We start from the raw sequence: 10,937 nt of genomic DNA, 5'->3' as shown, positions 1-10,937 counted from the left end.
GACCCCAGGGAAGGCCAAGAAGCAGGGTGTGGGGCTGGGTCCAGCCCCTGGCTTCCAGCGGGAGGGCTCCTGTCACCAGCCCCTTCTCCCTCCGCCCCTGTGGCTCCCTGGTGGCTCTCGTCCTGGCCTTAGAAGGAGCCCTGCAGAAACTGACCTTGGGCCTCGGCCGTTCTGACTGGGCCTCTTTCTCTTCTCCCCAGCCGGCGCCCGACAGAATCCAGTAAATAACATGCTGCCCATCGATCGGGGTCACCTGGGCCAGGCTGATCGATGGCCGCAGACAGCTGGGCAGGCGGGTAATGAAGTGCCAGCTCCTGGAGGGGGCGGGGCCCGGCCTTGGGATTTAATCCCCTCGCCTCCGACAGGGCTCAGGCTGGGGGGAAGACAAATGAGCTTCGAGAAGGCTGGGGGCGGTGGGGGCCCTGGGTCAGGGTGGGCAGGCTTGGAGTGAGAAATGCCCAGTGGAAAATTCCCCGCGAGACCATGGGGTGGTCTCCAGAAAGCAGAAGGCTCTGGAGAAGGGTTGGGGTGGGTGGGCAGTGCTCTAAGCACCCATCAGAGCACAGCGTTTGAGGGCGGGGTGAGGTCTTGGCCTCTGGTCAGTTTTACCCTCAGAACACGTCCACACTCCCACCCCTTCCCACCCTCCCCTGCCCCACTGCCCAGCACACCCCGTCACCAGCTTCTGCCTCTGCCACTTACACTCGTTACCCCTCAGAAGGCAGAGAGGTCCCCGGTAAAATCTCGTTGGGTCCTGTCAGAACTCTCCTCAGGCCCCCATTTCCGGTGCCCCTCACACCTCCCTGACCTCACCACCCCTTTCTCCCCTCGTTCCTGCACTTCTGCTTATTCAGTTTTTCTGCTAGCCCTCAAGCCAGCCAGCAACGTCAGCAGTTTGAAACCACCAGCCGCTCCGAGGGAGAAAGAAGGGCCTTTCCACTCCTGTAGAAAGTTCCAGTCTCGGAAACTCACTCGGGCAGTTCCACCCTGCCCTGTAGGGTCACTTGAAGGCAATGAGTTTGGGTTTGGGGTTGGGTGCCAGGAGGACAAGGGTCTTTGTGTGGTGACTGCTTGTCCCTCGCACCTGGAGCAGCAGTGGGCGCATCCTGGGACCTCCCCGCGCCACAGCAGCTGGTGAAGGGCTCTCAAGGCCCCTTGTCCCCAGATGCAGCCACGCAAGTCCTGCCCAAGGAGGGAGAGAGCCTGGATCCCAGTGGGAGGGAGGGAGGGAGGCGGAGGGAGGGTCACGGCTCAGAAACAAGCCTGGGACTCAGACCTCACCTGCTCCTTGCCCCCTGTCTCCAGTGTATGCCCTCATCCTCACCTGGTGCTCCTCTGTCCTCAAGCTGGTCCTCTCTCTTGGGCTCGCCCCACACGGGGACCCCCTGGCATCCTGTGGGTGTGACACCCTGGTGACAGTCCTGCATCAGTGTCACCTCACTGAGCCTCACGATAACCCCGTGAGGTTGGTGCCCCAAAGCCCCATTCTATAGATAAAGAAACGGAGGCCGAGGGCTGACTTGCCCAAGAACACAGAGTGAAAGTCCTACCCAGAATGCCAAGCGCCGGGGCTACCCTTCCCAATGCAAGTTCCAGGCAGCCCACGGCCTGTGAGCCAGGGACTGCCTTGGCACCATCCTCCTCCCCTCACCCAGCGCCCGCCGGCCACGCACCGGAGACATCCACACACACTCTGGTTATTTGTGAACTCTGGGAAGGAGTGCTTGTTTATCGAGCTCCTGCCATGGGCTGGTTATCATGCAAGCCCTTCACATACGTCACCTCCCGGGGGCCTCACCATGACCCGTTACAGGGATGAGTGGCCCGAGGCCCAGAGAGGTTAAGTAACAAGTCTCACCCTGCACAGCGAATGGCGGCCGAATGGGTGGTCCCCAGCCCCTCGGTGGGCAGGAGAGGGGGAGCGGAGGCAGGCAGGGCTCAGCCTCCAGAGGGCAGCGGGGGCGGCCGCCGTGTTTATTAATTTTCTGCCTCGGTGGGTCTGCAGCCCCAGCCGGAGCCCACAGAGTTGCCACCCGGTCTATTAAATAATTCTATCTGGGAAGAACCCGGCATGCGAGAGACCTTGCTGATGGGCCTTTAAAATTTAATTGCCGTGCTAAACGAGATTAGCTGTGGGGAGCAGCAGCGGCAGGGGGAGCCCAGATGAAAGGATGGCTGAGCTAGAGGAGGTGAGGGGGTGGAGAAACAAAATTCTGTCAGCCCCTAGAAGCCCTGGCCTCCCACACTGCCCATCGCCCTGGGGAGTGGGGCACCCAGGCTGAGCCCCCAAACCTCTCCTTCACCCCGCCAAGGGTTAGCTCCCCTGTGCCTCTGGCCTCACCCCCCTGGGGGCCACACGTGTTACACCTGTCCCCAGCCCAATCCTCCTCATCGTTCCACACGGCACCAAGAGGCCACCTCCCCAAGGAGCCCTCGCAGAGCCCTGGACAAGACCAGGCTCCTCCTGTGGAGCGTGGCCTGGTCAATCTGGTTCTTCCCTAGGGGAGAGATGGTCGTGGGGGGCTGTGGGGGGCTGGGAGGTCCTATCACGTCCAGAGAAGGCTGGGCCCAAGTCCCTGCTAGAGAGGGACCCCTGTAAGCAAAGCCAGTAAAGGACCAGGGAAGGGTGAGCTTCCCATCGGGGCTCCAAGCACACAGGGCCCAGAGGCAGCCCTGACCACTGGCTAATGATGTGGGGTGGCGGAGTGGTTACTCCTTGGGCTGCTAACTGCAAGGTCAATAGTTCAAAACCACCAGCCGCTCCAAGGGAGACAGATGGGGCTTTCTACTCCCATAAAGAGCGAGGGTCTGGGGAATGCACTGCGTGGGGAGGCGGGGGATGGGTTGGGGGGGACAGTTCTACCCGTCCCTAAAGACTGGGCTCGATGGCAGTGACAGTACTGAGATCTTCCTGCATTTCGCTCACCCCCTTTCTTTCAGCTGCTAAGTCGCCCCGACTGGCTGCCCTACCCCCAGGACACAGAAGGACCTGTTGAAGCAGCTGCCCAAGGAATCCCGGTGGCGCAGGGGGCGAAGCGTTGGGTTGAAAGGCTGGCTGATCAAATCCACCTGCCACAGCTCCGGAGACCGCTGAGGCTGTCTGCCGCCATCACGGTTCACAGCCTCAGGAGCCTAGGGGGCAGCTCTGCTTTGTCCTGTTGGGTGGCATTGATTTGACTCGATGGCAGTGGGAGAGGCAGCTCTGCCCCCTTCCTCTTTGCCTGCTGCCCCTGACTCCCCCCCTCACATCACTGAGAACTGGGTCTGTACTCCTTCCATCTGTTTCCCCTCCTACAGCAGCTTGCCGGTCTTCACACACCCAGGACCCTCTGCCCACCCTGTGCCAGGCCGCACTGTCTCCCAACCCCCACCCCATCTCCCCGAGACCCCTCCTCCATTTCCCCAGTTCTCAGGAAAGCATCCCTGAGAAGCTGCCCAAGCCCAACGCTCGGAGTGCCTCGAGGGGCAAACCTTTGTGGATGCCTGTGTGGGCCATCCTTGGTGCCAGGGGCTGGGACACGGTAGACAGGGCAGCCCAGGCAGAGAGGGCAGCACGCTGCATGTGGAGCTGACCCGCTGGTGTGGAGAAATAAAGCCCTCGGAAGACAAGGACAAGCAGCCCTTGGCAGACGTGGCGCTGTGTGATGGAGTGGATGGTGGCGGGGTGAGAAGAGGTGGCGGTCTGGGGAGGTGACACATGAGCGGGGCCCGTGTGCATAGCTTTGAAGGCTGGCCATTCTGGGCAGAGGGCAGAGACTCTGTGGCGAGCCCATGCGTGGTAGACTGCAGAGGCAGACTAACGCCAGGGTTGCTGAAGGGTAGAAGAGGAACCTGTGGTCAGCGAGGAGCTTGGCATTTTGACACTCAGACCTTTGCTCTGGGGGGCTGTGCCTGGGGCTGTCGGGAGCAGGGGACCTGGGGCCTATGCTGGTCGGTCCAGGTGGGCTCTTGTTGAGACTGGACAGAAGGCAGCGCAGTCACGTGTGCTGGAAGGGTGATGCATAGGTGCCTTTGTGCTCACTGGACACCCTTACAGCTGGGCCTGGCAGACCCCAGGAGGAGATTGTACAAAGAAAGCTGGTTCTCAGGCCAATGGTAGCCTCAGGACTCCTTGTCAACCCCCTCCCTGACCAGCAGAGCTGATGTCTCTCCCGGAGCCCAGCAGAGCCGCTCGCCACGCTCAGGGACTTGTCTCTGGCCTGTCCCACGCTGGCTGATACACAGCTGTTCTCAACCTGTGGGGCGTGACCCCTTTGGGGGTTAACAACCTTTTCACAGGGGTCGCCCGATTCATTACAGCAGCACAATGACGGTGACGAAGTGACAATGAAAATGTGATGGTTGGGGTCACCAACACATGAGGAACTAACTGTATGACAGGGTCGTGGCATGAGGAAGGTTGAGAACCACTGGCTTATAGGCATCTGTCCCCAGTGAATAACCTTCCCCATCACCCCCCAGACTTCCCTCCTAGGGAAGCTCCAGTTAGTCACCCACTGCTCAGCCCCACACTCACAATGTTGGGGACAGACCCCTCCTGGCTGCTGGGGCTCAGGGTCAAGGGTCCACCGTGGTCAGCTCGCCCCTTGGGCCAAGGACCAGGCTCACCTAAGCTGTGGCCTGTGTTCAAGGCGCGCAGGGGGCTAGACACCTGAATCCCCTGCCCGTCCCACTTAGAAGGGGCCAGGGTGGCAGGCTCTTTCTGCCACGTGGCTCCCAGCCTTTTTCTACAGCCAAGCTCTTTTCTCAGATGCCATCTCTGTAAAATCATGCTGGCTAAAACCGCTAAGAGGCCTATTTGTCAGTACCAAGACCCTTGGTACGTTCACACGTGCGCCACCCTCCTATTAGAATGAGAAAGAATAATTACAATAAGGTGAGGTAAGAGGAGAACAAGGCTGTTTTGTTGAGTCAAAGACAACTAGGGGATTACCTGAGCATGGCTCCATCCAAGACGCAGGCGCACTCCCCAGCTTGTCTGTATTTTGTTTGTGGCCCATGGTGTCACTTCTTCATACAGATAAGTAATGCAAGTTAAAGAACACCCCCCCCCCCACTCACCCATTAGCCCTCCTGCAGGAATCTTCCATTTAATTCAGCTGCGAGGGAATGATTAGGTCCATTGGAAACGACTGTTTCGGTGATTTCTGACGGGTTAAAAGTTGTTCACGGTAATTGCTAGCATGTATTGGTTTTTAATACTGCTTTGAAAAATCGTCAGGATTATATTGAAAGCGGATTTTCAGCCAGATTGGGGGGGGTGGTGTTCTGAAGAACCTCCTTAGCGCCCAGGGATCTGGAAATGGTTTGGGGTGGCTACCAGTCAGGAAGCCACATCGCATCTTTTCACTTGGGGCCGGGGCCTGGCCCTTGACATCGGCTCATGCTGAATCCCACCACGTCAAACAGGCTCGGCGTAGTTCAAATTCTGCATGGGACCGAATTCCCTCAGAGCCCCAGCAGCTGCTCCTACGGCCTCCGCTCAATACCTGGCCTGACAAGCCACTTGTCACCTTTGCAAGCTCGAGCCGGGCTTCTCAGTGTGAATGAGGCTTTCCTCTTTGAGCCTCGTTTCTGGCCCAATGGGCACGGGGAGCCGGGCCCTGGTGGATGTTGAATGTCGTAGGACGCACAACACCCCGGGTGGCATGTACCTGACACCGTTCATCCCGTGAGGGGCAGAGGCTGTGGGGGCAGCTGCAGGGACAAGACATACGATGTGTTTCATAGGGAGAGGGAGTAGGGGGTCGAAATTCTCCTGGAAGGCTCCCCAAGGAAGGAAGCCTGCCAGGGGAGGGAGCCCATGGGATGGGCAAAAGCCTTTCACCACTCTCCACCGGACTCAGTCCCCCAGCTGGCCGGGCTCAGTTCCTGCCCCTCCGTGTCTTTGCAGCCCACCCTCCCCTCCTTCAGAGCCCTGCTTTGTAGGGGAAGGAACCCCTAACCTCCCCCCCCCCTCCCCGGAAGTGGAAGAAACCTTTGGAAGGAGCCCCCAGGGTCTGCAGAGAGAGAGTGGGGTGCGTGTGTGATTTCCACGGTGGCATTCCCCACCCCTCCCAGGGGAGGGCAGTCCCTCTGGCACCATTGTAGTGACCTGTGCCTTAGGTGGGGTGGTGGTGCTTGGAAGGGTTGCTCTGTGGGAGGGGCTGGGCCGGGTGGGGGTGCATGGGTGTGGTCCTCTAGAAGGCGAAGGAGAGGATGACAGAACCAGAATTAGGAAGGGTCCCCGCGGACCGACAGCACCCCCCTTGCTGCACTGTTCACTTGGGCGGCCCCCCTGCAGCCCCCAGGCCCCGCAGTGCAGCTCCCGGCTTGCGCTGGCGGGGCACAGGCTCAGCGCAGCACACGCTGAAATCCAGCAAATTGCCTGTTGCGCCCAAGCCTGCCATTTCCCGTGCTCCGGAGCTCCTGCGCATTATCCGAAGAGAAGGCATCCCTGTTTTCCCTTTTCCTCACAAAGGAGTAAATCAAAAGGGTTCCAGATTGCTTCTAAAGAGCAGGCTCGGCCTCCTGCCTCCAAAGCAGACCCGGGAGCCGGCTCTGGGCTGGGCCATGAATGGTGGCGTCTTCCCGGCCCCAGGACCAGAGTGGGGTTGCTGCGAGGGGTGGGCGGTAGGGCGGTGTCCCCCAACCGAGGTGGCAGGAGCATGGCTCGCACTCACGTGGACCTGCAGGTTCTCTGCCCTCCGCGCTCTGCGATCAGACCTGCACCTACCCTGTCAGGTCCTCCAGGCCCAGGTGAGGGCGACAAGGTCAAGGATCACCCGAGAGCTGTGTCTGAGGTCACTGCAGAATCCGGATTCTGAAGCACGGTCCCTGGGAGTTCCCGGACAGTGGGGCAGAGGACCGGAAGTAGGAGTGGGATTGAGGGAGGGGTCAATGACCCGCCCTCTTCACACACTCCCCTCAGCCAGAAGGAAAGCCCACCTGGAAGGACGTGGAGTGTGCAAAAGTCCTGAGGCCGCAGAGAGGGACTCCAGTCTAGAACTCCATGTAGAACTGCCCTGTGGTGTCTCGGTTGGCCACTCCTTTTTAAAATCATGTCATTGGGAGTTCTTACAGCTAGCCCAATATTCCGGTTCAATCACATCAAGCATTATTGTACAATTGCTGCCAGGATCAATTTCAAAATATTTTCTTTCTTCTTGAACTCCCGGATATCCGCTCCCCTCTACCCCCTCCTTCTCCCACCCTGCCCCCCAGACACCACTATGTATTGATTGATTGATTTTTATTATGGTCATATCTTACACCATCCAATGTGTGCATTCACACACAGTTCTGTTGCTCGCTCCAGAGTAACTCTTTATGGGCGTAGAAAGTTTTATCTTTCTCCTGAGGAGTGACTGGTGGTTTTGAACTGCTGACCTTGTAGTTATCAGCCCAACGAGTAACCCACCATGCCGCCACCCTTTCCATGCATCTTAAAGGAAACTAGGGAAAATCCCAAGCCAGCCAGTTACCCCTGAGTTGATTCCAAGGTATGGTGCCCTCGTGTGTCGGGTAGAATTGTGCTCCATGGATTTTCAGTGACTCTTTCTCTTCTTTCAAGGCACCTCTGGGTGAGCTAGCACCTCTGGGTGATCTAGCACCTTGGGGTGAGCAGCTGAGCACATCCCCTGTGTGTGCCACTCAAAGAACCTGGAAGGAGTTTGCCTTTTGCTCAAGACCACTGGGAAGCCATGAAAAGGTTTCAGCAGGCGCTTGGCATAGTCAAAAAATAACATAGATGTATCCATGAACACGGAGTACATTTTCTCAAGAGAGGGAGCACACCGTTCTGTGAGTAGAGTACAGGTTTGTACAAGCACCCCCGCAATCAAGACACCGAACAATTCCATCAGCTCCCAGGCCCGTGTGTGCTGGCTCTGCCACCCGTGGCTCCGTGGCTCCACGGGGGAAAGATGAGGCTTTCTTCTGCCACGCAGAGTTACAGCCCTCCACCAGTTTCTGGACTTCAGCCACAGTTTCTTTATTCCTCGTGGCTGACGGTCTTTCTTCTGTTGGCTTCTTGTTGAGGCCTTCCTGGCCTTTCGGAAAAGACTTGATCCATCTAAAAGCTGGTTGGTTTGTTTAACGGGGGGCAGCGTTCTCATAACCTTGTGGAAAAGCTTCGGTGATTCGGGACGATGTGTACTTGAGCGTTGTTTAACATTTCCTGTTAGCCCTGCCCTTGAAGTCTTTCTTCCCCAAGACAGTCTCTGTGTGTTTGCTCTAAACTTGACCGTGGCGATGCCTGCACAACTCTTTTTCATCTGTTTAAAGCATTGAATTGTATGATATGTGAATCCTATCTCAATAAACCTGCTAAAAGTTGAACAACCAAAAAAAAAGAGAGAAAGAGGGACAGGCTGGGAAACCCACAGGGGCAGTTCTGCCCTGATCTATAGGGTTGCCATGAGTCAGCATCAGCTGGATGGCAGTGAGCTTGGTCTGCATGTGGACCCAGCGTCATGAACTTCTTCTGCCGACTGCCGGCCTGTTCTCCGCTGCGAGAGCCTTGCCTTTCTCGAGTGGCCTGTAAATGCAATCAGACAGTGCAACATCACCGGAGACTGGCTGCTGTCACTCGGTATCATGTAGCGCATTTTGAGACCCATCGGAGGTTACCTCAGCCAACTGCTGGTTCCTGAATACCATCTCATTGGACGACTGAAGTATGCTGTCGGTTTCTCCGTTCACCCACCGAAGGACGATGGGCCGTCTCCTGTTTGGAGCGGTGATGAACAGAGCTGTAAACCTTTGTGTAGAGGGTTTGGCGTGGACACGTTTCTGATACTCTAGGGTAATTGACCACGAGTGGGCGCGCCGGATGAGTGTCTCCACAGTTGACGTGATCAGGACATGCCCGGCTTTCCAACCCCAAGTGTACGCGAGTTGGGTGGCTGGCTGATTGTGACGGATGCTGCTTTTTACGTCCCTGGGTGGCTCAGTGTGAATTCCTAACCACAGCCAGCCCGAGTTGCTGTTGGATCGACGCCCCTGCACGCAGCCCCAGGCATGTTGGAGCGGAGCTGTGCTCAGGGAGGCTTCCCGTGGCGAATCTTCTGATCGCCAGGCCTTTCTTCTGCAGAGCCCCTGGGTGCACTTGACTCTCAGACTGTGTGTTTGCAGGAGAGCAATGACCTGTGCCAGCCAGGGCTCTGTGCAGAAATAGGGCTGATTTCTGTATGTTGACCTGATATCCTGAAGGTGTGGCTACGTCACTTATTTCAGAAGCCCCCCCACCCTCCCCACGACTCCCCTCATTGTTAGGTGTCATCCAGTCAGTTTGGACTCGTAGCGACCCTGTGCCCAGCAGAATGAAGCCCTGGGTGTCCCTGCCCCATCCTCACAATGGTTTGAGCCTATTGTTGGAGCCACTGTGTCTAAAGGTCTTTCTCTTTAACACTGACCTTCTTCTTTAACAAGCATGATGTCCTTTTCCAGAGCCTGGCAAACCTTAGAGCCTTGGTGCCATACTGGGTGAGGGGGCTGGGCTGCTCACTGCAAGGTTAGCAGTTTGAAACCGCCAGCCGCTCTGCGGGAGAGAGATGAGGCTTTCTACTTCCATAAGGACACCATGTCTGGTCACGTGGAAGGATGGTGGAAAGGGGGAAGGGCTTCGGCAAGATGGATCGACAGTGGCTACAACAGTGGGCTCGGGCACAGGACCAATGGTGAGGCTGGCGCAGGACCGTGCCCTGTTTTGTTCTGTTGTGCACAGGGTCAGCAGGCAACAACAACGTCCCCCATGGAGGGCCACAGTGGGGGAGCCCACCGAGGGCAGTCCCACCTGTTCTAGAGGGCATCTACCAGTAGAATTTGACCCAAAGGCAGTGGAGTTGGTTGTTTTTTTCCTTCTCTCTCCAGCGTGTGTGCGACAGTGCCCCCAACCTCACTTCTAAGGACTGGACTCCTTCCCAGACAGATTTGTTTGTTTCTCTGGTAATCCATGCCACTTTCAAATTTCTTTGCCAACACAATAATTCAAACGCATCGATCCGGCTGTTGTCTTCCTAATTTTCTAGACAGACAATCACGATGTGTGCGAGGACGGGCCCTTGTGTTTCTTCCTTTTGAATCTGTGTGCCTCTCTCAGTCTCGTTGCCTGGGCTCGGACTTCCTGTACACTTGGATAGGTATTGAGAGTAGACCCTCTTGCTTTCCTGATCCTGTAGGAAGACATCCAGCCCTCCATTACCGAGTATGGTGTCAGCTGTAGATGTTTTACACATCCCTTTTGAAGATGAAGGGCATCTCCTTCCAGTTCTAGTTTGCTGACGGTTTTTATAATCAATGGATGTTGAAGTCAGTCCGATGAATTTTTTTTTTTGTTGGGGGGGGGGTGTCAGGTGCATCAATTAATAAGATGGCGTGGGTTTCTACTTCTGGTCTGTTAATAGAATGGATTACATTGATTGAATTTGAAACCTTGAACCTGTCTTGCCCTCTGGGGTGCAGTGAATTGCTCGATATGTCTCTTGTAGTCACAGTCTTTGTAACACAGATCTCACTCCACTAAGAAGAGCCAAGAGTGGAGCGTGTGCTTTGGACCTCAAGATCCCCGTGTGTGGAAGGTCCTTGTTCCAAGAGGGTTGCGGCACCAGAGGTGGCAGAGGAGTGCTGGCAGCAGAGCCAAGAGCACCACGCAGGACAGTGGGCCTCCCAGCCCTAGGCATGAACAAAGTTGAGAGAGGCTTCATGTGGGGGGAGGTCAGATGCTTACAGACATCCTCCCTGAAGGCAGTTAGTCACCAGACTACTATGGTAGGGCCTGCTCCCTGCTTCTGGGGACAATGGGCTAAGGCTTGCGACCATTGGCTTGGTTCCTATAGTTTCCACCCCACTGGTAATGGTTCCTGTGGAGATCCAGAGAACAGATCAAACCGGCTCAGTGACCTAGGATCCGCCCACCTTGTCACAAGTATCCTTAGATTGTCCTCCTCTCATTACTG

This window comes from Echinops telfairi, unplaced genomic scaffold (genome assembly GCF_000313985.2).
Source record: "Echinops telfairi isolate 266 unplaced genomic scaffold, ASM31398v2 ScPeMD7_655;HRSCAF=1070, whole genome shotgun sequence".
In the NCBI taxonomy this organism is placed as follows: domain Eukaryota; kingdom Metazoa; phylum Chordata; class Mammalia; order Afrosoricida; family Tenrecidae; genus Echinops; species Echinops telfairi.
This window is presented reverse-complemented; position numbering follows the sequence as displayed.